General features: G+C 43.0%; 1 protein-coding gene across 3 annotated transcripts in view; it reads right to left on the bottom strand.

Annotated features, from left to right (window-relative positions):
- Positions 1 to 27,649, bottom strand: part of SV2B (synaptic vesicle glycoprotein 2B) — a 322,088-nt gene that overhangs the window by 195,230 nt on the left and 99,209 nt on the right. Inside the window, exon 1 of one of the 3 annotated variants that reach the window (XM_069766258.1) lies at positions 5,601 to 5,840. The exons of the other annotated variants lie outside the window; for them this stretch is intronic. The gene's annotated coding sequence lies outside the window, so the exon portion shown is untranslated. Of the gene's footprint in view, positions 1 to 5,600; positions 5,841 to 27,649 lie in introns of those variants that run through there. 3 annotated transcript variants of the gene reach the window in all.

Below are 27,649 nucleotides of genomic sequence, written 5' to 3'. Positions count from 1 at the left end.
AAGTTTTCCGGTGATGTGGTTTATGAGGACTGAAATAAACCAGCTGAACTTTTAAATAGAAATGGTTCTGTGATACCTCATATCGCTCCCAAGTGAGTATCATTGTTATAGGTGTCAGAAAATTGACTCATTAGTAATTAGACCTTCTAAATTCAGGTACATTTTCCACAACTACTTGTTATCTTGACCAATCTTAGATTTTATTAATTTGACTAATTATGTGATTAATTGTCTAGTGATAATTTAGTTACGTGTGATAGTAAAAAAGAGGAATCGTTATGCAAAGAGCTTTTTAAGGCATTATTGTATTAATACTGTCCCTTTCTAATGGCCTTATTATGGCATATGGATGTCATAGAGAAGATGTTGATGCAGAATCCATCATTAGCCTAAGCAACACAGATCTATGTTAAAAAAATAACTGTCCATCAATGTATTGTAAGCTTATTCATATAACTGGTGTGCAGTGCTGTTTCATGGTTCTTTGTTGCTTCTATTGGTGACAACAAGCAATCACCTATCAATTTATGTCTGAAAAAAGGTAATTAGACAATCCAATTAATAATTGTAATGACTGTAGCACTATAACACTGAAGGGAAAACAAAACAATTGGGGGAACCAAGACCGAAACCAAGATTCTCAGAGGAGCAGTAGTATTGAAAAATGCCAGTATTGCCAAATTGCTTTTCATGGCCAACCATGGGATTTATTATGAATGGACTATATTGATGTACATATAAATACAGGAGGTAATAGTGTCAGCGGCTGCAAAACATTCTGCCAAAATGCTGCAGAAAAAAATACAGATTATACAGTATAATCTATTCTGGGTTATTTTATCGTTTTAATTAGCATCCTGATCTGTATTCTGACCCTGAATTTTTCACAGTTGTTGCATAATGTAACATAATTTGAAACATCTATCAGTGAGAGTTGACTTCACAATGAGCCGCACAGAAAAGAAGGAATCAAATCTTAAAATCACATCCTTAGAATCAGATGTAAGATTAAATGATTTCTCAAAAACAGAACATCATTTTGCCTGCCAAAGTATCATGTACAGTATCTGAGTGACCTCGCCACAACATTTAGTACATGACATATGCTGTACTGATGATTTGCATTTTCCTATTGAATACGATTAGTTTCTCTATGCCCCACCACCTCTGCATAATAAAATTCTATCATTTCAAAATCTATAAGTCAATATTGGACGTTTATGCTGACCTGTCATGATTTCAATTTTTGTACCCAGAATGGTCATATATTATTTTCGTGCAATGATAGTGAGGAAGCAGAAATCACTTTTATGGGGAGGATGTGGAGTTGTCTTGAGTGTACTTTAGTTAAGCATGTAACCTTAAAGAGAAGGTATCAAGCCGGGTTGAGGTTAGGGACGTCATTTTCTCAGGGTGCATTTCCATGTACTTGATCTTGTCATTGATGAGTGTCATGTATTACACGAACTACTCTGATTCGCAACATGGTGCAGACTAGTGCAGTTAGCAAATTATTCCCCACAGACAGCATACTAACCAAAATACACCTGAGACGTTACCTGTATTTTTTTTTTATAAAAATCAGATAAAATATGTATTTACAACAAAAAAGAAAGGCAAGGGGCGGCACCACTGCCAACTTCACGTCACTGATAACCACAGGTACGGCTTCAAAGCCGGTATGATAGGACGCTATGTTCCAAGATCTCGGGTGCTATATCCAGAAAAAACAAATCTGTCCACTTGTACAATAGAAAAAAGAAAAGCACTCACTGATCTGAAAAATCCTTAGCTTTATTGAGTCTTCATTAAAAAGACTCCATGGCTGGGAAAGTGAGGAAAGGAGTAAGTGCGAGCAGGCCAGAACGACGGCCGTTTCGCGCTATGCCAGCGGCTCGCACTAACTCCTTTCCTCACTCTCCCGGCCATGGACTCTTTTTAATGCAGACTCAATAAAGCTAAGGATTTTTCAGATCGATGAGTGCTTTTCATCTTTCTATTGTACAAATAAAATATGTATTTGTTCTTAATTTCCTATTTCAGACTTTTTATCACATCTTCCTGTCATGAATGAGGCCAGCCATCTTTCCTGAGCATATATTAACAGTATTAAGATATATTCCTGACAGCTGCCACATGGACCCTAACAGCAACAGACAGGATGAATCTGATTAAATTATACGCCAGAGTTTTCTAGGCATGCTCTCCGGTCTGTGCAGAGGTCACCGTGCAGGGAGGTGGAGAGGGTGAAAGGTGATCCTCACCGATTGTGAATGGTGGATCCTGTGTTTTACCCTTTATTGTAATCGTGGCTGTAATGATAATGAGATGAATTAGGAAGCGATATCTACAGAACAAAAATTATCAATCCCATTTTAGGCTTAGTGAGTGTAAGACTGATGTTTTTTGTGTGTTTTTTTAATATAAATAATGCATTGAAATAATAAAACAAGTAAAACCTGAAAAATGAACAATAGTTTGGAAAATTCTCTTGTAAGGCTAGGATCACATCACATTTTTACTACACGGTTCCGTAGAGGCTTCCATCTGCACCTCTGCTAAAGATGATTCAGGCGTTAGCCGTATCTGCCGATGGTGCTATTAACGTTAATGAAGTTGGGTCACTTTGTGCTTTGACCTCATTTACTGACGTTTCTGTCTTTTTTGAGGTGGGGATAAAAATGCAGTCGACGATGTTTTCGTGTCGGCCTCCAGAAGGTGGAAACTGAATAAAATAACTCATTCTGCTTCAATAAAGTCAATGGTCAGTGGCCCAACAGCAGATACACATGAATCCCGTTTTTAAGGCATTCATTTGTCCATTATGAATGTCTAAATCTGTATAACAGTATAAGGTTGATTGATGATATTACATAACTTGCCTGGAGCCCAACCAATCCTTAAAATGAAGGTAAGCAGCACCAGTTAAGAGATGCACCACTCGCCTTCCTCCTGGCTAACTGGGGGACGGTTCACTCATGATTGATTGACAGTTCAGACCAGCGGGATAGATATACTGTTGGCCCAAACATTTCTGATGCAGCTTTACCTCATTAGCATTAGAGGAGATTTGGCTGTATACAGCTATCTGGTCAGCTTCAGAGCAGCATTAGCAAGCTCTATAGCAAAGAGCTTGTAAGTGCTGCACTCCTTGCATAGGAAAATGGTCACAATAGCGGTGAAAACCTAGATAATAAGTAGTACACAAAAAATAACATTTCATCCATTCTTGAGAATGTAGAGGATTTTAAGTAAACAGCAAATTTCTTGATTTCACAAGAACTTTGAAATTTTAGCCATTTGAGATGATAAAAAAAAACCCTGTTAGTGCTGCAGCTTCTCTTATATTTTTTCCCTATGCAGCAATGCTCTAGGACTCCAGATAAGCAGAGGTCATAGATGTCAGACCTCCAACCTTCAGAATGCTATGGTAAATCCTATCTGGAATATTCAGTGATAGAAATACCCTTCAAACCGTAGGCCAATGATATATGATATACAGGATGTGTACTGATGCTATAAACCTCTATCAGTCACATGTAGGGTTACTCAGAGTCAGTATATAACACAAAAAAAACATTTTCTAGATCTAAAGGTATTTATTGGCAATACCAATGTACAGGAATTGAGATTTCAGAACTGAGACACTTCTCCAATGCATCCTTCCCAATATATTATTCTGCAGCTAGCACAATGTACAGACCATTGCTTTGATGATCTGTCTAATAATGTCCCAGCTTTTATTTTAATATATTAGGAATACACTGAAAAAGTAACACATGAAAAAACTCCAGCTGGGGTATGTGCACACGTTTCAAATTTGCAGCAGATTTCTCTACTGCAACAACTAGAGTGATGGCAGGAAAAAAATAGTTTGCGTGCGTTTTTTATGTGTTTTTACTTACCTTTTTTTCCCCCTTTCATTCAAATGGGTGAAAAATGTAGCAGAAACACTGAAAGAATTACCATGACACAGAAATCTCATTCCCTTTGCTGACACTGTAAAACACTTCCTCGGAAAAAAGCAGCAAAAAACATGAAGAAACCCCAAGTCATACTGAGGTTTTCCATAGATAATAACTGGTCGCGTCTGCGCCATTCTCTCACTTGCACAAAATTATTATCACTTTCTTTTAAGAACACTGACTGGTTGGTATACATATTGGTCAAATAGTCCAAATATTGAAGTTTACATTATTAGATGGGACGTACTGATTTCTAATTGCCTTTATAACTGTGAACTCTCCTGTTATCTATTATGCATATTGAAATTAATAACGGATTAATACAGAATTTAAGTCAAACCTGTTATAAAAGGGGTTAAAATTTAATCCATGAATGCAAAAAAAAAAGAAAGAAGTAATTCTCGTAAATCTGATCAGCACGCATAGCCAGACAGCATTTCAATATGAGATTATGTACAGGCAGCATCTATAAGTGGATGCCAGGTAATATTACTATGCCAAGGTTACAGCAAGATACAATCTACAGGAAATTGTGTGTCTTGGGCATTGTAGTTACTGGTCCTAAGGGAGGACGGATCATTTAATAAAGAAGTTGGAATAAATGTAATTATGCCAAAATCTTTTGAGACAATCACCAAAAAATTGCATTGTAAATTGATCTTCTATGGAGGGGTGGCTGAAGATGGCGAATATACATAATCTGTGTTATGGTGGTCCTCAAAACATCGTATCGAAAATCAGTTTCGGATAAGAGGATGCCTCTTTTTTTTTTGAAGGTTACACTTTATATAAGCATTACCCCACAATGCCCAGGACCTAAGGAGGACCAAAGCCACCAAAATTGCATTGTAAATGGATCTTCTAGGGAGGGGTGGCTTGAAGATGGTGCATATGCATAATATATGGTGGTCCTCAAAATATCTGATAGAAAATCAGCTCCGGATAAGGGGATGCTCTTCTCTTTTTTTTTTTTTTTGGGAAGGTTGCAGTATTTATAATCATTACCCCACAATGCCCAGGACCTAAGAAGGACCAATAAAAAAAAGACATTGTAAGTGGTTCTTCTCAGAAGGGATAGCTTGAGGCTGATGTACAGTACATACATAATATAAGATGGTCCTTCTCGTTATTTTATTTTTGGAGGATGGGCTGTATAGAAACGTTACCCCATAAAGCCCAGGACCGAAGAAGTGATTTCTCAATGTGTGTTTCTCCTACATATACTTCCAGCAGTCCACACATTGTACCAGAGACCTGTGATTAATACTTTATACTACTGACCTTATTATACAACTACCACATTTACAATATAATATATTTATGGTCTGGTGACCATATGGGCGCCAACATTATGATATTCCTGCACCCATATGATAAATGCTGTATACAGCATACATATGTAAAGTACAGTAATGCATAAACATAAAAAACAAATCATTACTCCCGGGATCAAATAAAATACCCTTCCTATTAATCTTTCCTGTAAGAAGTGCATGTACTATTTCTAGTTAACCGAGAAACAAATCAGCAAACTACATGGCGCTGCCCAGGAAGCTTAGTGAACCAGGCCAAGCGTATTTATTAAAATTACCTGACTACATAAAAAATCAGATACAGAGAAGATGTGATTCCTACCGGATGTAACGAGTAATGAATTCCACAGTTCTTGGAAATCCACCTCTATTATTGAGGTGCCATTGAGAGAGGTCCTTCAGAGGGTGCCGTGCCCCGAGCAGATCACAAGCCTAAGATTAAGTGTACAGCTCTTGAGAACCAAGCCGATCATCCCAGTGTAGCAGCATATCCAGGCATCACCGGGATACGAGCAATGGAAGAGTCCATCAGCCTGTATGGCACACAAATAAAACAAGCACTGAGGCTCAGGGGAGGCAGGGACTGGAGGAGCAGATGGAGGGAGGGGGAGGCGGATTGCTAACATGACAGATGTGATGACTTTTAAGTTAAAGAGAGAACGGATAATGCACAGTACACCGAGCAGGACGTGAACATGGAACTTAATGTGAAAATTAACAATCGCGGTTATGCAATATTTATATTAAGATGACTTTATTTAACATTATCTGTATATCCGGCAGAATTCACAGACAACGAGCATTTAATATCCTAGCAAAAAAGGCTTTAGTATAATGAATCGTTACAGTGAAATTGGGTCAAATCAATACGCAACTATTGTGGGCAGGCAGGTAAAATTCAAGATGAAAGTCAATATTTTTTTGTTATCATCTGTAACAAGAAATAGTATGTAGACATGTAAAATGGGGGTTGAACTTTTATAAAGATTTTTCATTTCAAAATCGGAAATCAGACGTTGAGATCACATGTCTGCTAGTCATCCAGCTAAAATGGAAAAAAAAACTGAAAGCTTTAACTCGTTGATGAACTATGAGGTAGAGTTTCGTCATATCCTGCTAAGAAAAGTGTAGTTCCCTCAGGAGCTGAGACTGTTTCATAGGCAGATGCCGGCTGTGTTAGATTGCATAAATATGATCCCAAATGTTATGTAAAATGTTTCCACTAAAAGCTTTAACTAAATCCACAAAAAAAAATCAGGTCCTCACTTAGGTCTGTCATCTGTTAATGGAAATATAGGGGGCATCCACGCTCCTGGTAGCACAAAGGCTTTGGAAAAGTGCTAAGACTCCTTGCTCCCCAAACGAAATCCAGCAATTTCTGCGCTCTCAAATCCAAATGCCCCCCTCCCTTCTGGGCCCCAATGTGCCTAAACCTCATTTTGCATCCACATGTTTGGTATTTCTGTAGCCATGAGAGCTCACCTAATTTAGAAGTGCATTTTTCCAGAAGCATACTGTGGGCTACAGCGTAGTGGTGACTAGAGTGGGGCGACTTTTACTTTTTTAGGATCGGGTCGGGTTTCACGAAACCCGACTTTGCCAAAAGTCGGCGATTTTTGAATTTGTCCGATCCGTTTCGCTCAACCCTAGTGGTGACTACAATGTACTGGGCACTACAATGTACTGGGAACTACAATGTACTGGGGACTACAATGTACTGGGGACTACAATGTACTGGGGACTATAACATACTGGGCACTACAATGATAGTTTACAATTTTCATTCAGCAACATCGACTGTGTGAAAATGTAAAATATGGGGCTAAAGCAAAATTTTGGTGGTAAAAATGTGATTATTTTTTATTTACTGCCCAATGGGGTATAACATTCTGAGATACACCTGTGGTGTCAATATGAATTCTACACCCTTAGAGGAGTTCTTTGAGATGTGTAGTTTGTAAAATGGGGTCACTTTTCTGGCATCTTAGGGGCTATGCCAATGTCTCATAGCATTCTCAAACCAGTCCAGCAAAATCTGAATTCCAATAAGGCACTCCTTCCTTTCTAAGCTTAGCAATGTGCCTAAGGCACTCCTTCCTTTCTAAGCTTAGCAATGTGCCTCAAAAGCAGTTTTAAACCACATATGGGATATTGGTGTAATCAGGAGAAATTGCACAACAAATTTTGGTGCTAAAACATTTTTGAGGGAAAATTTATTTTTTCTCATTTTCACAGGTCAACGTCATAAAATTCTGTGAAGCACCTGTGGATTCAAGGTGCTCACCAAAGATCTAGATAAATTCCTTGAGGGGTCTAGTTTCCAAAGTGTAGTCAATTGTGGGGGATTTCCACTGTTTAGACACATCAGGAGCTTTCCAAATGCAACATGACACTGGCAAACAATTCCATAAAAGTTTGCATTCCAAAATGTCACTCCTTCCTTTCTGGGCCCTGCTGTGCGCCCAACCATTATTTTTCCCCATATATGGGGAATCAGCGGAATCAGGAGAAATTCCAAAATAGATTTTGGGCTCCATTTTCTCCTGTTACCTTGTGAAAATAAAGAATTTGGGCCTAAAAAAATTTTGGGGGGAAAAAATGTGATTTTATTTCTTTTCACAGCTCAATGTTATAAACTTCTGTGAAGTACCTTAGGGTTCAAGGTGCTCACCACAAGTTCCTTGAGGGGTCTAGTTTCCAAAATGGGGTCACTTGTGGGGGCTTACACTGTTTAGGCACATCAGGGGCTCTCCAAATTCAACATGGCACCCTTCCAGCAAATTTTGCTTTCAAAATGTCAAATGGTGCTCCTTCCCTTTCGAGCCCTGCTGTGCACCCAAACAGTAGTTTTCCCCAAAATATAGGGTATCAGTGTACTCAGGAGAAATTGCACAACAAACACAACAAAGATTACTATGCCTTTAAACAATTCTGGACTGCCCATGTGATGATGTCATTTGTTTGGAAGCTTCTGATTTTTTGGCAACATCTGAGATAACTAGAGACACACCTGTGGATGTATTTTAATGAACACCTGAAACACACTACTTCTTTGTGAAGCATCTTCACAAGAAAGTCTCAAGAAATTAGACAAGATATCAGGAAGAAAATTGTGGACTTGCACAGGTCTGGCTCATCCTTGGATACAATTTCAAGATACCTGAAGGTGCCTCATTTATCTGTACAAACAATTATACGCAAGTACAAACAAGATAGGAATGTTCAGCCATCATGCCACTCAGAAAGGAGATGGATTCTGCGTCCCAGAGATGATCGTGCTTTGGTCTGACATGTGCATATCAACCCAAGGACAAAAGCAAAATATTTATGAAGATGATGGTGGAAGCTGGAAAGATTGTTTCAATATCCACAGTGAAACGAGAACTGCATCAACATGGGCTGAAATGCCACTCTGCCAGGAAGAAGCCATTACTCCAAAAGAAACACAAAAAAGTCAGATTAATGTTTGCAAATGCACACAGGTACAAAGACATTCATTTTTGGAGATATGTCCCGTGGTCTGATTAAACTAAAATTGAACTTTTCTGGGCATAATGATCATCACTACATTTGGAGGGAAAAGGGAGAAGCTTGGACGCCTAAGAACATCATCCCCCCAAAAAAAGGCTGATTTTCCATTTAATTTCTCTCTCCTCTGATGTGATCTGATAATAATAATAATAATAATCTTTATTTATATAGCACCAACATATTCCGCAGCGCTTTACAGTTTAACAGTTTCAAACACAACAGTCATAGGTAACAATGTTAACAATACAGTAATAAAGCAAAATAAGACAACCCTGCTTGTGAGAGCTTACAATCTACAATGAGGTGGGGGAGATACAAAGTACAGGTGTGTATTTACAATGATGTATTTACAATGATGGTCCAGCCATCTTCAGGGGGTGGGGTGTAGATGGAGATAGTGAATGGGCTACACACACACAAACATAAAATGACTGATTAGGGAATGTGATAGGCCGCTCTGAACAAATGAGTTTTGAGCGAGCGACTAAAACTATGCAAGTTGTGGATGGTCCTAATATCTTGGGGTAGAGCATTCCAGAGGATTGGTGCAGCACGGGAGAAGTCTTGGAGTCGGGAGTGGGAGGTACGGATTAGTGCAGAGGTTAGTCGAAAGTCGTTTGCAAAGCGCAGCGGTCGGCTAGGCCGATAGACAAATAAGGGAGGAGATGTAAGGGGGTGCCGCACTGTGGAGAGCTTTGTGGGTGAGAACAAGTACTTTGAATTGTATCCTGTAATGAATGGGCAGCCAGTGTAATGACTGGCGAAGAGCGGACGCGTCCGAGTAATGATTAGCCTGATGGACAACCCTGGCTGCTGCATTAAGGATGAACTGGAGAGGGGAAAGTCGAGTGAGGGGGAGGCCAATTAATAGAGCATTACAGTAGTCCAGGCGGGAGTGGATCAGGGCGATGTTGAGGGTTTTTGTTATTTCCATGGTGAGAAAAGGGCGGATTCTAGAGATGTTCTTTAGATGTAAGCGGCACGAGCGGGCAAGAGATTGTATATGGGAGGTGAAGGAGAGATTGGAGTCAAACATAATACCCAGACAGCGTGCCTGCTGCCGGGGTGTTATTATGGTGCCACCCACGGAGAGGGAAATGTCAGATTTAGGGAGGCTAGTAGAAGGCGGGAGCAGAAGAAGTTCAGTTTTGGAGAGGTTGAGTTTCAGATAGAGAGCGGACATGATGTTAGAGACTGCAGACAGTCAGTGGCGTTCTGTAGTACAGCGGGGGTAAGGTCAGGGGCTGACGTGTATAGTTGTGTGTCATCAGCATAAAGATGGTACTGAAAGCCAAATCTGCTGATGGTCTGTCCAATTGGGGCTGTGTAGAGGGAGGAGAGAAGGGGGCCAAGGACTGAGCCCTGAGGTGGAGCCGGAGAACAGAACACTGAAGGAGCGTTCAGAAACATAGGAAGAGAACCAGGAGAGAGCAGTGTCCTTAATGCCTAGTGACTGGAGCCTAGAGAGTAGGAGAGGGTGGTCAACAGTGTCGAAAGCTGCAGAAAGATCGAGGAGAATGAGCAGAGAGTGGTCACCGTTACATTTTGCTGTCAGAAGGTCATTGGTCACCTTGATGAGTGCAGTTTCTGCTGAATGTAGGGGGCGGAACCCGGACTGTGAAGGGTCTAGGAGGGAATGAGTGGAGAGGTAACGGGTAAGGCGGGAGTAGACTAGGCGCTCCAGGAGTTTTGAGATGAAGGGGAGATTGGAGACCGGTCTGTAGTTGTTTGCGCATGATGGGTCAAGGGTGGTTTTTTTTAGTAATGGTGTAATGACAGAGTGTTTGAAGGAGGAGGGGAAAATGCCAGAGGAGAGGGAGAGATTAAAAATTGTAGTTAGGTGAGATGTGAGAGAGAGACTGGAGGAGGTGTGAGGGAATGGGGTCGGTGGTGCATGTAGTCGGACGAGAAGAAGAGAGGAGCTTGGAGACTTCTTCTTCTGTGATGGGATCAAATGCGGAGAGTGAACCAGGGGAGATGCAGGGAGGAATGGGAGTCATTGCACTTGGTGTCTGGGAGCGGATTTCCTGACGGATATTGTCTATTTTCTCTATAAAGTGGGAGGCCAGGTCATCAGCACAAATGTCTGTGATAGGGTCTTGTGCTTTTGGCCTGAGGAGGGAGTGAAAGGTGTTAAAACGTTTCTTGGGGTTGTTGGATAGTGAGGAGATCAGAGTGGTGAAGTAGGTCTGTTTGGCAAGGTGAAGGGCAGAGTTATAGGTCCTTAACATAAATTTGAAATGTATGAAGTCTTCTGGGGTGAGAGTTTTCCTCTGTTGTGAATTCTGTTGTTAAGCTCCCTCCTGTGGTCATGAATGGTACTTCGGCTGGTTCTGTCCATGGGCTTCCTCTGGTGGTTGTGAGTGGGGCTGCGGCTTCTGAGGTTCCTTCCACAGGTGACGAGGTTAATTCGTTAGCTGGCTGCTCTATTTAACTCCACCTAGATCATTGCTCCATGCCACCTGTCAATGTTCCAGTATTGGTCTAGTTCGCTCCTGGATCGTTCTTGTGACCTGTCTTCCCAGCAGAAGCTAAGTTCCAGTTTGTTTTTCTCTGTTTGCTATTTTTTCTGTCCAGCTTGCTATTTTGATTTTTGTCTTGCTTGCTGGAAGCTCTGGGACGCAGAGGGAGCGCCTCCGCACCGTGAGTCGGTGCGGAGGGTCTTTTTGCGCCCTCTGCGTGGTCTTTTTGTAGTTTTTTGTGCTGACCGCAAAGTTACCTTTCCTATCCTCTGTCTGTTCAGTAAGTCGGGCCTCACTTTGCTAAATCTATTTCATCTCTGTGTTTGTAATTTTCATCTTAACTCACAGTCATTATATGTGGGGGGCTGCCTGTTCCTTTGGGGAATTTCTCTGAGGCAAGGTAGGCTTTATTTTTCTATCTTTAGGGCTAGCTAGTTCCTTAGGCTGTGACGAGTTGCATAGGGAGCGTTAGGAGCTATCCACGGCTATTTCTAGTGTGTGTGATAGGATTAGGGATTGCGGTCAGCAGAGTTCCCACGTCTCAGAGCTTGTCCTGTATTATTAGTAACTATCAGGTCATTCCGTGTGCTCTTAACCACCAGGTCCATTATTGTCCTCACCACCAGGTCATAACAGTACAGGTGGCCTAAAGTATTAATGCATCTCAATAGAGGGATAAGAGAAGTTCTGAGACCATTTTTTTTTCTTTGCAGTGTGTTTTGTCTCTCTTTTCCCCTTTACCTCTGGGTGGTTCAGGATACAGGTGTAGATATGGACATTCAAGGTCTGTTCTCTTGTTTGGATAATCTCACTGCAAGGGTACAAAACATTCAAGATTTTGTGGTTCAGAATCCGATGTTAGAGTCTAGGATTCCTATTCCTGATTTGTTTTTTGGGGATAGATCTAAGTTTCTGAATTTCAAAAATAATTGTAAATTGTTTCTTGCCTTGAAACCTCGCTCCTCAGGTGACCCTGTTCAACAAGTGAAAATCATTATTTCTTTGTTACGTGGCGACCCTCAAGACTGGGCATTTTCCCTTGCGCCAGGAGATCCGGCATTGCGTGATGTTGATGCGTTTTTTCTGGCGCTTGGATTGCTTTATGATGAACCAAATTCAGTGGATCAGGCAGAGAAAATCTTGCTGGCTCTGTGTCAGGGTCAGGATGAGGTAGAGATATATTGTCAGAAGTTTAGGAAGTGGTCTGTACTCACTCAGTGGAATGAATGTGCGCTGGCAGCAATTTTCAGAAAGGGTCTCTCTGAAGCCCTTAAGGATGTCATTGTGGGATTTCTCATGCCTGCTGGTCTGAATGAGTCTATGTCTTTGGCCATTCAGATCGATCGACGCTTGCGTGAGCGTAAAGTTGTGCACCATTTGGCGGTATTATCTGAGCATAGACCTGAGCCTATGCAATGTGATAGGACTTTGACCAGAGCTGAACGGCAAGAACACAGACGTCGGAATGGGCTGTGTTTTTACTGTGGTGATTCCACTCATGCTATCTCCGATTGTCCTAAGCGCACTAAGCGTTTCGCTAGGTCTGCCACCATTGGTACGGTACAGTCGAAATTTCTTTTGTCCGTTACTCTGATTTGTTGTTTGTCATCCTATTCTGTCATGGCATTTGTGGATTCAGGCGCTGCCCTGAATTTGATGGACTTGGAGTTTGCTAGGCGCTGTGGTTTTTTCTTGGAGCCCTTGCAGTATCCTATTCCATTGAGAGGAATTGATGCTACGCCTTTGGCCAAGAATAAGCCCCAGTACTGGACCCAATTGACCATGTGCATGGGTCCTGCACATCAGGAGGATATTCGCTTTTCAGTGTTGCATAACCTGCATGATGTGGTCGTTTTGGGGTTGCCATGGCTACAGGTCCATAATCCAGTATTGGATTGGAAATCTATGTCTGTGTCCAGCTGGGGTTGTCAGGGGGTACATGGTGATGTTCCATTTTTGTCTATTTCGTCATCCACCCCTTCTGAAGTCCCGGAGTTTTTGTCGGATTACCGGGATGTATTTGATGAGCCCAAATCCAGTGCCCTACCTCCTCATAGGGATTGCGATTGTGCTATCAATTTGATTCCTGGTAGTAAGTTTCCTAAGGGCCGACTGTTCAATTTATTTGTGCCAGAACACGCCGCTATGCGGAGTTATATAAAGGAATCCTTGGAGAAGGGTCATATTCGCCCGTCGTCGTCACCATTGGGAGCAGGGTTCTTTTTTGTGGCCAAGAAGGATGGTTCTTTGAGACCTTGTATTGATTACCGCCTTCTTAATAAGATCACAGTCAAATTTCAGTACCCTTTGCCGCTGCTGTCTGATTTATTTGCTCGGATTAAGGGGGCTAGTTGGTTCACCAAGATAGATCTTCGTGGTGCGTATAATCTTGTGCGTATTAAACAGGGCGATGAATGGAAAACAGCATTTAATACGCCCGAGGGCCATTTTGAGTACCTGGTTATGCCATTCGGGCTTTCCAATGCTCCATAAGTATTTCAGTCCTTTATGAATGACATCTTCCGAGAGTACCTGTATAAATTCCTGATTATATATTTGGATGATATTTTGGTCTTCTCGGATGATTGGGAGTCTCATGTGAAGCAGGTCAGAATGGTGTTCCAGGTCCTTCGTGCTAATTCTTTGTTTGTGAAGGGGTCTAAGTGTCTCTTTGGAGTTCAGAAAGTTTCATTTTTGGGTTTCATCATTTCCCCTTCTACTATCGAGATGGACCCTGTTAAAGTCCAGGCCATTTATGATTGGACTCAGCCGACATCTGTGAAGAGTCTGCAAAAGTTCCTGGGCTTTGCTAATTTTTATCGTCGCTTCATCACTAATTTTTCTAGTGTTGCTAAACCGTTGACTGATTTGACCAAGAAGGGTGCTGATGTGGTCAATTGGTCTTTTGCGGCTGTGGAAGCTTTTCAGGAGTTGAAGCGTCGTTTTTCTTCTGCCCCTGTGTTGTGCCAGCCAGATGTTTCGCTCCCGTTTCAGGTCGAGGTTGATGCTTCTGAGATTGGAGCAGGAGCTGTTTTGTCGCAAAGAAGTTCTGATGGCTCGGTGATGAAACCATGTGCCTTCTTTTCTAGAAAGTTTTCGCCTGCTGAGCGCAATTATGATGTTGGCAATCGAGAGTTGTTGGCCATGAAGTGGGCATTCGAGGAGTGGCGTCATTGGCTTGAAGGAGCCAAGCATCGCGTGGTGGTCTTGACGGATCACAAGAATTTGACTTATCTCGAGTCTGTCAAACGGTTGAATCCTAGACAGGCTCGTTGGTCGCTATTTTTATCCCGTTTTGATTTTGTGGTTTCGTACCTTCCGGGCTCTAAGAATGTGAAGGCTGATGCCCTGTCAAGAAGTTTTGTGCCCGACTCTCCGGGTGTTCCTGAGCCGGCGGGTATTCTCAAAGAGGGGGTAATTTTGTCTGCCATCTCCCCTGATTTGCGGCGGGTGCTGCAAAAATTTCAGGCTGATTAACCTGACCGTTGCCCAGCGGAGAAACTGTTTGTCCCTGATAAATGGACTAGTAGAGTTATCTCTGAGGTTCATTGTTCGGTGTTGGCTGGTCATCCTGGAATCTTTGGTACCAGAGATTTGGTGGCTAGATCCTTTTGGTGGCCATCTTTGTCGCGGGATGTGCGTTCTTTTGTGCAGTCCTGTGGGACTTGAGCTAGGGCTAAGCCCTGCTGTTCTCGTGCCAGTGGGTTGCTTTTGCCCTTGCCGGTCATGAAGAGGCCCTGGACGCATATTTCTATGGATTTTATTTCGGATCTCCCTGTCTCTCAAAAGATGTCGGTCATTTGGGTGGTTTGTGATCGCTTCTCTAAGATGGTCCATTTGGTACCCTTGTCTAAATTGCCTTCCTCCTCTGATTTGGTGCCGTTGTTTTTCCAGCATGTGGTTCGTTTACATGGCATTCTGGAGAACATCGTTTCGGACAGAGGTTCCCAGTTTGTTTCGAGGTTTTGGCGATCCTTTTGTGCTAGGATGGGCATTGATTTGTCTTTTTCCTCGGCTTTCCATCCTCAGACAAATGGCCAAACCGAACGTACTAATCAGACTTTGGAAACATATCTGAGATGCTTTGTTTCTGCTGATCAGGATGATTGGGTGTCCTTTTTGCCTTTGGCTGAGTTTGCCCTTAATAATCGGGCCAGCTCGGCTACTTTGGTTTCGCCGTTTTTCTGCAATTCTGGTTTCCATCCTCCTTTCTCTTCAGGGCAGGTTGAGTCTTCGGACTGTCCTGGTGTAGATACTGTGGTGGATAGGTTGCAGCAGATTTGGACTCATGTGGTGGACAATTTGACATTGTCCCAGGAGAAGGCTCAACGTTTCGCTAACCGCCGGCGCTGTGTGGGTCCCCGACTTCGTGTTGGGGATTTGGTTTGGTTGTCGTCTCGTTATGTTCCTATGAAGGTTTCCTCTCCTAAGTTTAAGCCTCGTTTCATTGGTCCGTATAAGATTTCTGAGGTTCTCAATCCTGTGTCATTTCGTTTGACCCTTCCAGCTTCTTTTGCCATCCATAATGTATTCCATAGGTCGTTGTTGCGGAGATACGTGGCGCCTGTGGTTCCATCCGTTGATCCTCCTGCCCCGGTGTTGGTTGAGGGGGAGTTGGAGTATGTGGTGGAAAAGATTTTGGATTCTCGTATTTCGAGACGGAAACTCCAGTACCTTGTCAAGTGGAAGGGTTATGGTCAGGAAGATAATTCCTGGGTCTTTGCCTCTGATGTTCATGCTGCCGATCTAGTTCGTGCCTTTCATTTGGCTCGTCCTGGTCGGCCTGGGGGCTCTGGTGAGGGTTCGGTGACCCCTCCTCAAGGGGGGGGGTACTGTTGTGAATTCTGTTGTTAAGCTCCCTCCTGTGGTCATGAATGGTACTTCGGCTGGTTCTGTCCATGGGCTTCCTCTGGTGGTTGTGAGTGGGGCTGCGGCTTCTGAGGTTCCTTCCACAGGTGACGAGGTTAATTCGTTAGCTGGCTGCTCTATTTAACTCCACCTAGATCATTGCTCCATGCCACCTGTCAATGTTCCAGTATTGGTCTATTTCACTCCTGGATCGTTCTTGTGACCTGTCTTCCCAGCAGAAGCTAAGTTCCTGCTTGTTTTTCTCTGTTTGCTATTTTTTCTGTCCAGCTTGCTATTTTGATTTTTGTCTTGCTTGCTGGAAGCTCTGGGACGCAGAGGGAGCGCCTCCGCACCGTGAGTCGGTGCGGAGGGTCTTTTTGCGCCCTCTGCGTGGTCTTTTTGTAGTTTTTTGTGCTGACCGCAAAGTTACCTTTCCTATCCTCTGTCTGTTCAGTAAGTCGGGCCTCACTTTGCTAAATCTATTTCATCTCTGTGTTTGTAATTTTCATCTTAACTCACAGTCATTATATGTGGGGGGCTGCCTGTTCCTTTGGGGAATTTCTCTGAGGCAAGGTAGGCTTTATTTTTCTATCTTTAGGGCTAGCTAGTTCCTTAGGCTGTGACGAGTTGCATAGGGAGCGTTAGGAGCAATCCACGGCTATTTCTAGTGTGTGTGATAGGATTAGGGATTGCGGTCAGCAGAGTTCCTACGTCTCAGAGCTTGTCCTGTATTATTAGTAACTATTATTATTATTATTATTATTTATTTATATAGCACCATTGATTCCATGGTGCTGTACATGAGAAACTATCAGGTCATTCCGTGTGCTCTTAACCACCAGGTCCATTATTGTCCTCACCACCAGGTCATAACATTCCTCCATAAGCGTTCAGCACACCTGGAGCATCGCTGGAGAAATCGGGTTTGCGATGTGAGCCAGGGCTGTTTCACTCTTTGTTTGGAGGTTATGAGGGTGAGGGGAGCTACTTGGTCTAGGGTGCTTCTAAGAGTGTCATTGTAGTGATGTACAGCCAGATCAGGACATGAAAAAGAAGAGATTGGGGACAATGATGAGTGTAAGGAGTCTGAAAGTGTATGAGGGTTAATGGCATATAGATCTCTGAATGTGTGGTAGGTAGGAGGGTGCTGGGGTGGGCGAGGAGTTGTGAGTGTGAAGGAGAGAATGTTGTGGTCAGAGAGGGGAAGTGGTGAGTTATCTAGGTAAGAGATTGAACAGAGCCGGGCAAAGACCAGGTCTAGGGTGTTACCGTCTTTGTGTGTTTCAGAGGTTGAGAGCTGTGAGAGGCCTAGGGAAGTGGTTAGTGATAGAAGCTGGGATGCAGATGTGGAAGTGGGGCTGTTAATGGGAATGTTGAAGTCTCCCAGGATAAGGGTTGGTAGTTCTGAGGACATGAAGTGCGGCAGCCAGGCAGAGAAATGGTCCAGGAAGTGGGTGGGTGAGCCTGGGGGCCGGTATATGACCGCTACTCTGAGGGAGAGGGGACAGAAGAGCCTGATGGTGTGGACCTCAAAAGAAGGGAATGAAAGTGAAGGAACTGGGGTTATAACCTGGAACGTGCATTGGGGGGACAAGAGTATGCCGACTCCACCACTAGGTCTGTTTGTGGGTCTTGGGGAATGGGAGAATTATAAGCCACCATGGGAAATGGCAGCAGGGGAGACAGTGTCAGAGTCTTGGATCCAGGTTTCAGTGAGGGCCAGCAGATTCAGAGAGTTGTTCACAAAGTAGTTGTGCAGGAAAGGAAGCTTGTTACATACAGACCGTGGATTCCAAAGGGCACAATTGAAAGAGAGAGACAAGGGAGTGTGAGTAATGTTAATAAGGTTAGTATGGTTTTGATATGAGGTAGGGTAGCAGTTGAGGTTGGGGGATGGGGGACTGGGGTTGGGGGATATGTCCCCCGAAATCAGTAGGAGTAACAAGATAAAAAGCAAGTAGTTTTTTGAAATGTTTGAAGTTTTTTTGTGCAATGTGTTTGGGTAAGATGGGCTGAGGTTTTTCAGGAAGGTGAGAAGTGCATGGGAGCTGTACATAGGAGATGGAAGCAGTGAGGAGCTGATGTGTATGAGTCGTGATGGAGGGGGGATTGGGCGGTGAATGTGCATTGCAAGGGAGCATAGGAGGATAGGAATAAAGCACATGGATAAAAGGGAGAACAGAGTGTGGGTTACCTGACTCCTGTCCTGACTAACTGCCATGAAATAACTGCTGTATCACGACGCTTTGCTTCTGTGACGTTTGCGTGCACCCCCACTTGCGTGCCCCCCTAAGGATGGTTCTACCTTTATAGTCCAGTGATGGGTCAGAAGAGATGGATTATGGGACCAGGGTGGGGATAATTTGGCAGCTGGGGCCAGCACACCAGGGGGTGGTTAAATGATCAAAGGCATTGTGGCTGGCAACATGCTATATTAACACCTTCACTTGATTGTATCTAGAGTGGCCACAGTAATGGATATACATCAAACAGTGAGTACATCCTACAATGCAACCAGGGAATTATACCAAACATTACGCAGGCACATTAAAATAAGTTGCTAGATGGTACAGTGGCAGATGACAGACAGCAAGCAGAGGGAGTTTATACCATTAGAGTCTATTGCAGCAGATGAGACATGAGACAGCAAGCAGAGGTGGGAAGCTTTTTCTTGGAAGTGCATTTGAACAGCAAGGTTGATTGCTGTTGAGGGGAACTAGAAGAAAAAAATCGATAAATCTTCAGCATAGCGAGTGTGAGCGAGCTGAGTGTGGCCTGAGCGTAAGTGTGGACGGCGGTAACTGACTTGTGATTCAGTGAAGAGGTATTTGGAAAGCCTTTAACAAATACCTGTGTGAATTGGTGTGAGTTGCTGAATTGGGAGTAGCTATATTCATAAGGGGTTAACTTGGGGTGGGGGCTCATAGTTAAGGGTTTATAAGGGGCAGCTGTTTGGGGCTCAAGTCCTTTTTGGAAGTGCATTTGAACAGCAAGGTTGATTGCTGTTGAGGGGAACTAGAAAAAAAAAATCTATAAATCTTCAGCATAGCGAGTGTGAGCGAGCTGAGTGTGAGCTGAGTGTAAGTGTGAACGGCGGTAAGTGTGAATTGTGATTCAGTGACTTTGGAGTCAGGGAGTTTCCAAAGGAGGAATTACTGAATTGCTGTCTGTTTTGTATTAATACTTTGTATTTATTTATTTTTTTATTTAACTTTTCTGTCTGGTGCAATCCCCATTAGGAAATGTGCTCCACGATTGTTAATGCCATCCAGTGCACATCTTGCCACATGTATGCAGTCCTTGAGCAGCCGATCGAGGGTGCATACTGCTGTGCGAGATGTGAGCACGTTGTGCATTTGGAAACCCAGATTCTGACTCTAAATGTGCAGCTGGCAACACTAAGATCCATTGACAATATGGAAAGGAGTCTTCTGCTCACGGAGCAGACGCTCAATGGGACAGATGAGGGGGGGATGGTGGGATGGAGCTGCAGGACGGTGAAGTAGCAAGCTGGGTGACAGTTAGGAAGCGGGTTAGAGGGAAGAGTGCCAGGGAGGCTAGTCCTGATCTGGAACACCCCAATAAGTTTGCTAAGTTGGCAGATGAGGGGGGTGCCAGTACAGGGGTAGCACTGCTGCAGCCAGGCATGTCCTCTGAAAGCCGGAGGAGTGACTGCTCCAGTACGGAGGGAAATAGGAGAGCAGGGCAGGCCAGACAGGTGCTGGTAGTGGGCGACTCAATTATTAGGGGAACAGATAGGGCAATCTGTCACAAAGACAGGGATCGTCGAACGGTGTGCTGCCTATCTGGCGCTCAAGTCCGACACATCGCTGATCGGGTGGACAGATTACTGGGAGGGGCTGGTCAGGACCCAGCGGTCATGGTGCACATTGGCACAAATGACAAAGTTAGAGGTAGGTGGAAGGTCCTTAAAGATGATTTCAGGGAATTAGGCTGCAAGCTGAAAGCAAGGACCTCCAACGTGGTATTTTCCGAAATGCTCCCTGTACCACGTGCCACGCCAGAGAGGCAACGGGAGATTAGGGAGGTTAATAAGTGGCTCAAGAATTGGTGTAGGAATAGATGAAGCTGCGACTCAAGGAGAAGTCATTATTATGGGGGACTTCAACTACCCTGAAATAGATTGGGGAACAGAAACCTGCAGTTCCAGCAAAGGTAATCGGTTTTTGACAACTGTGAGAGACAATTACCTTTCACAGCTGGTTCAGGACCCAACAAGAAGGAGGGCACTGCTAGAACTGATATTAACCAACAGGCCAGACCGCATAGCAAATATTAGGGTTGGGGGTTACTTGGGAAATAGCAATCACAAAATAATAAGCTTTCATCTATCCTTTAAAAAGATGTGTAATAGAGGGGTTACAAGGACACTAAACTTCAGGAGGGCAAATTTCCAACGGATGAGAGAGGATCTTGGTGCAATTAAATGGGACGATATCCTGAGACACAAAAATACACAAAGAAAATGGGAGGCATTTATTAGCATCCTGGATAGGACCTGTGCACAGTATATACCGTATGGGAATAAACATACTAGAAATAGGAGGAAACCAATATGGCTAAATAGAGCTGTAAGGGGCGCAATAAGTGACAAAAAGAAAGCATTTAGAGAATTAAAGGAAGTAGGTAGTGAGGAGGCATTAAATAAATACAAAAAATTAAATAAATTCTGTAAAAAGCAAATCAAGGCAGCAAAGATTGAGACAGAGAGACTCATTGCCAGAGAGAGTAAAAATAATCCCAAAATATTCTTCAACTACATAAATAGTAAGAAACTAAAAAATGATAGTGTTGGCCCCCTTAAAAATAGTCTGGGTGAAATGGTGGATAAGGATGAGGAAAAAGCCAATATGCTAAATGACTTTTTTTCATCAGTATTTACACAAGAAAATCCCATGACAGACAAAATGACTAGTGATAAAAATTCCCCATTAAATGTCACCTGCTTAACCCAGCAGGAAGTGCGGCGGCGTCTAAAAATCACTAAAATTGACAAATCTCCGGGCCCGGATGGGATACACCCTCGAGTACTCCAGGAATTAAGTACAGTCATTGATAGACCATTATTTTTAATCTTTAAAGACTCCATAATAACAGAGTCTGTACCACAGGACTGGCATATAGCAAATGTGGTGCCAATATTCAAAAAGGGAACAAAAACTGAACTCAGAAACTATAGGCCAGTAAGCTTAACCTCTACTGTGGGTAAAATCCTGGAGGGCATTCTAAGGGATGATATACTGGAGTATCTGAAGAGGAATAACCTCATGACCCAGTATCAGCACGGGTTTACTAGGGACAGTTCATGTCAGACTAATTTGATCAGTTTCTATGAAGAGGTAAGTTCCGGACTGGACCAAAGGAACCCAGTAGATGTAGTGTATATGGACTTTTCAAAACCTTTTGATACGGTGCCACACAAAAGGTTGATACATAAAATGAGAATAATGGGGATAGGGGAAAATATGTGTAAGTGGGTTGAGAGCTGGCTCAGGGAAAGGAAACAAAGGGTGGTTATTAATGGAGCACACTCGGACTGGGTAGCGGTTAGCAGTGGGGTACCACAGGGGTCAGTATTGGGCCCTCTTCTTTTTAACATATTTATTAATGACCTTGTAGGGGGCATTCAGAGTAGAATTTCAATATTTGCAGATGACACTAAACTCTGCAGGGTAATCAATACAGAGGAGGACAATTTTATATTACAGGATGATTTATGTAAACTAGAAGCTTGGGCTGATAAATGGCAAATGAGCTTTAATGGGGATAAATGTAAGGTCATGCACTTGGGTAGAAGTAATAAGATGTATAATTATGTGCTTAATTCTAAAACTCTGGGCAAAACCATCAATGAAAAAGACCTGGGTGTATGGGTGGATGACAAACTCATATTTAGTGGCCAGTGTCAGGCAGCTGCTACAAAGGCAAATAAAATAATGGGATGCATTAAAAGAGGCATAGATGTTCATGAGGAGAACATAATTTTACCTCTATACAAGTCACTTGTTCGACCACACTTAGAATACTGTGCACAATTCTGGTCTCCGGTGTATAAGAAAGACATAGCTGAACTGGAGCGGGTGCAGAGAAGAGCGACCAAGGTTATTAGAGGACTGGGGGATCCGCAATACCAAGATAGGTTATTACACTTGGGGCTATTTAGTTTGGAAAAACAAAGACTAAGGGGTGATCTTATGTTAATGTATAAATATATGAGGGGACAGTACAAAGACCTTTCTGATGATCTTTTTAATCATAGACCTGAAACAGGGACAAGAGGGCATCCTCTACGTTTGGAGGAAAAAAGGTTTAAGCATAATAACAGACGCGGATTCTTTACTGTAAGAGCAGTGAGACTATGGAACTCTCTGCCGTATGATGTTGTAATGAGTGATTCATTACTTAAATTTAAGAGGGGACTGGATACATTTCTGGAAAAGTATAATGTTACAGGGTATATACACTAGATTCCTTGATAGGGCGTTGATCCAGGGAACTAGTCTGATTGCCGTATGTGGAGTCGGGAAGGAATTTTTTTCCCCAATGTGGAGCTTACTCTTTGCCACATGGGTTTTTTTTTGCCTTCCTCTGGATCAACATGTTAGGGCAAGTTAGGTTAGGCTATGGGTTGAACTAGATGGACTTAAAGTCTTCCTTCAACCTTAATAACTATGTAACTATGTAACTATGTAACTATGATGGGTTAAGGATAACAAACAACATGTTTTAGAGATTGCCATCACAAAGACCTGATCTCAATCCTATTGAAAATATTTTGGTCAAAGCTGAAAAGGCAGGTGAGAGCAAGGCGACCTACAAACCTGGATCAGTTACACCAGTTTTGTCAGGAGGAATGGGCCCAAACTCCGAACAACTATTGTGATAAGCTTGTGGAAGGATATCCCAAGCATTTGTCCGAATTCATTCAGTTTAAAGACAATGGTACCAAATACTAATGAAATGTATGTAAACTTTTGACTTTGCAGTAAGTAATAAAAATGCCTTAAAACATTATCTCTCTCTCTCTCTCTCTCTCAATATTCTGGCATTTGGCAAATATTAATAATTATGGTAATCCTAACTGACATAAAGCGGGAAGGTTTATTCTGATTTCATGTCAGATATTGAGAAAAGCATGCAAATGTGTCTTTTTATATAGTGTATGTAAACTTCTGGTTTCATCTGTAGTCACCCAGCTTTTTCCACCTCAAAAATAAAGAGATTAAAAAAGTAAATAAATATATTTGGTATTTTTGTTGTCATAAAAGTCCAGTACATAAATATATATATTACTAAAACTCTAAATTAAATTCTGTAAAAAAAAAAAAAAACACTCAACAATTGTTATTTTTGGGTCACCACACTTCCCCTAAAAAAATAAAAAGCAATCAAAATATCATATGTACCTCAAAATGGTGTCAACAAAAACATCAGGTTAGGGAGCAAAAAGGAAGCCTTCATCAACAGAAAAATTAAAAAGCAAGATGATGGCAATATATATATACATATATACTAGATGGTGGCCCGATTCTAACGCATCGGGTATTCTAAAATATGTATATATGTATGTACATAGCAGCCACATAGTATATAGCACAGGTTACGTAGTATATAGGAGCCATGTAGTATATAGCAGACATGCAGTATATAACACAGCCCACGTAATATATAGCACAGCCCACGCAGTATATAACAGTGGCCACGCAGTATATAACACTACCCACGTAGTATATAGCAGCCACGCAGTATATAACACAGCCCACATAATATATAGCACAGCCCACGCAGTATATAACACAGCCCACATAGTATATAACACAGCCCACATAGTATATAACACAGCCCACGCAGTATATAACACAGCCCACACAGTATATAACACTGGCCATGTAGTATATAGCAGCCATGCAGTATATAACACTGCCCACATAGTATACAGCAGTGTGGGCACCATATCCCTGTTAAAAAAATAACTAAAATAAAAAATTGTTATATACTCACCCGCCAGCATCCAGCGAAGCTGTCCCAATGCGCGCGCTGCTGCCGCCAGCTTCCATTCCCAGCGATGCATTGCGAAATTATCCAGATGACTTAGCAGTCTCGGGAGACTGCTAAGTCTTCTGGGTAATTTTGCAATGCATCTCTGGGAACGGAAGCTGACGGCAGCCGCGCGCGCATCGGCGGACGACGGAAGGTGAGATTAGCAGATTTTTTGTTTTTTTATTATTTTTAACATTAGATCTTTTTACTATTGATGCTGCATTGGCAGCATCAATAGTAAAAAGTTGGTCACACAGAGTTAATAGCAGCGTTAACAAAGTGTGTTACCCTCGGCATAATGTGGTCCGTTAACGCTGCCATTAGCCCTGTGTCAGCGCTGACTGGGTGGGAGTATGGAGTGGGCGCCGGGCACTGACTATACAGAAGTAGGGAGGGACTAATTCTCGGCCCGACTGTGCCCGTCGCTGATCAGCGACGCGGGATTTCCGCTACAGACAGACAGACGGAAATACCCCTTAGACAATTATATATATATATAGAGAGAGAGAGAGAGAAAGAGAGATGTACAGTAGCTGGACTGCTCTAGTCTTCATTCCTGGTACACTAACAGGTCGGCATTACATTGATTTGGTAGTGGAACCAGTGTTATAGCCATTTCTCCAAACTGTCATAGGAGCTGTTTTTTGAAAACTACAACACCAGGCCACATGTTGCTGGTGCCACTGTGGGCAGCCTGCGTAGCCTAAACATGCTTCCATTGCCTGCAGCATCTCCGGACATGTCTCCCATTGATCACATCTGTGACGTCATTTGTAGAGATGGGCAGACACCTGGATGTTCGGGTCCGGCGGGTTTGGCTGAATAGTTACAAAAAGTTTGGGTTCGAATACCAGTAACAGTACCCAGTCCCGAACCCGAACTTTGACCCCATTCACTTGAATGGGGGATCTGAACATCCAGTGTTTGCTGCGCTGTCATGTGCATGACATCATCCCTGGCAGTCAGAGAGCCGCGGTTCCCATGCTGTCAAAAGATAGCAGGAGCACTCAGCTGTGATTGGAGGTAAAAACGTTACCTCTGGTCACTGGTGTCAGCTGATGGGACTACTGATCCCATCATCCAACACCTACTACCGCTAATTACTCTGAGAGCAGGAGCGGCAGATGGGAGTATTCATTAGCTGCCCCAGCGCTGTAAATAAATAATTTTAAAAAAGCATAGGTTCCTCTGTATTCATGATCACAGGTGAACGCTCCTGCTATCATTTGACAGCGTCGGAATAGTAGCTCTCTGACCGGTGGGGGTGATTTCCCTGCCGATCAGAAGCAGTGTTCTCTACGCTGCCATGCACAAGACAGCGTGACAAACACCCAGTGTTCGGGCAGCCGAATCAGAACAGTAACATGGACTTCCTGGTGAAGTCCATGTTAGGTGTCCATGCCCGAAAAGTAGGTATTCGGTATGGACGTTGAACTTTACTGTTCCCATCTCTAATCATTTGTTGTCAGTTGCAAAGTGAGCTGCCAGCAGCAGATTTTGATGTTTTATGTGCCCAAGTGCATTCAGCATGGCAGAAGATTTCACAGACAATTATCAATAACATCATTGATAGCAGTCAAGCCGTGTATTTCTGTGCTTGATGCTCATACTTAATACTGAATAAGTCGACATTTTTAAAAACTTGTGTTTCCATTTTTAATTTTTTTGCATATTTTTAACATGTCTATCCATCCTGTAATCTCCATAATTCCATGACTTTTCATTCTTGGTATTGCAATTTTAACATTGATGAGTGCATATAAATCTCAGTTATCAATTGTACAACCATTATCCAAGCCAGGCTGTCATTGATAGAAGATAACACCAGCCAATGGAAAAAAAGGAGATGAGTCCCAAACTCCTTAAAGGGTCGGTAAATATTTCAAGCCATGCTGAAACCTTTTTAGACCTTTCCATTCTGTTTTTTCTTCCTTAAAGCCTAGGAAGTTAAAGACCAAGGTAGGAAAGGGGCAAAAAATAAGGTCTCTAATATAGAGTGTAGCTATGGGTTAATATTTTCAGCTCCTGAATGTCAACCTGCAAGTTGTTAGGGCTAGCGGAATGCAGCGAGTAAATATAGATGTTTTTATTGTTATTGGTGCATTTGCAGCCCGGGGTCCACCGTTCAGGAGAACCTGCTGCTAGCAAACGGCGGCACTATATGGTGGTATGGACTAACTCAGTTAATTCACCTAGTAGCCGTGAAAGCAAAGCACTGCGCCCTGTTAGACTTCACAGAGGCACAGGCTAACTGCCCAACAGAGAGCAGTCAGTGGTCATGCATGCACACAAAACTCCTCGCCGGAGGTGCCAGCATTCTAGAGTCTTATTTCAGCCAGGTCCCTGAATACATACAAACACAATCTCCTCGCCGGAGGTGCCGGCATTCTAGGGGCTTATTTCAGCTGGGTCCCTGAACACACTCTTACAAGACCACACTGGCGCAAAGCACATAACTTAGAAAGATACTAGCGCATGGCCGTGCGGCCATGCGAGCCTTAAATAGTTGCAGCACATACAGGACCTTCCTAGAAGGACCAATGAGAGGCTGCCACAGAGCCTGAGCACCTACAGGACCTTCCTGAAGGACCAATGGCTTTAGCTGCAGTATCTGAACATGTGACCCTCGATCTCCACTGAGAGATCTTACTCTGGGCATGCTCAGAACGACAAAAGCAGGACTTAGTCCCAGAAGTATCTGCTCGCCGCTGCCCAGCACTGACTTCAATGGCAGAAGCAGGAAAAGCAGCAGCAACTCTTTGTACAGAGTCAGACTGAGCGAGACGCTGGGACCGACGTCTCCACTGAGCAGGCTCCACTGCAGCAGGAGAAGAATGGGAGACTGCAGCGGAGATGGCCCGAGATTCCCCCTGTGCAGAGACGGGAACTTGACCCCTAACACAAGTTTTGACAAGTTTGTTTTACAATACTAATTTCTGCCTCTGTAGCAAAATGAAAGATTCAAGATATTGTTGATAATTTTTCACAATTTTTATGTTCCTCCAAGGCAAAATATTAGCAGCTATACTCAGTGCCGGCGCTTATCCAGCGGTGTCAGCACTGGCTCTCACGAGAGTCATTGCTATATCACGTGTACCTTGCAGATGTCATTTTGTCCAAAGGAGGAGAGAGTGAAGCAACCGCTAATTGGTCGCAAGACTTTTGTGGAATAATATTGTCTCACAACCCACGGGTGAGCCAGTGCCAACACCGCTGGATAAGCGCCGGCACTGGAGGTGAGTATAGCTGCTAATATTTTGCTTCGGAGGGACATAATAATTGTAAAAGGTTATGGATAATCTCTTCAATCTTTTATTTTGCTATCAATACTACTTGTGGGGAACATGATGATTGCGAAGGGTTGTCCAAGTAGCGGACAACCCCTTTGACATTTATGAATCTTACATACAACTCTACAGTGACTTAGGCCTCATTCAGAAGTCAGTGATTTTTCTTGCAGTCTGACTTT

Source organism: Ranitomeya imitator, chromosome 4, assembly GCF_032444005.1.
Source record: "Ranitomeya imitator isolate aRanImi1 chromosome 4, aRanImi1.pri, whole genome shotgun sequence".
Lineage (NCBI taxonomy): Eukaryota > Metazoa > Chordata > Amphibia > Anura > Dendrobatidae > Ranitomeya > Ranitomeya imitator.
The sequence above is the reverse complement of the archived record's forward strand: the minus strand, read 5'-3'. Positions and strand labels throughout refer to the sequence as shown.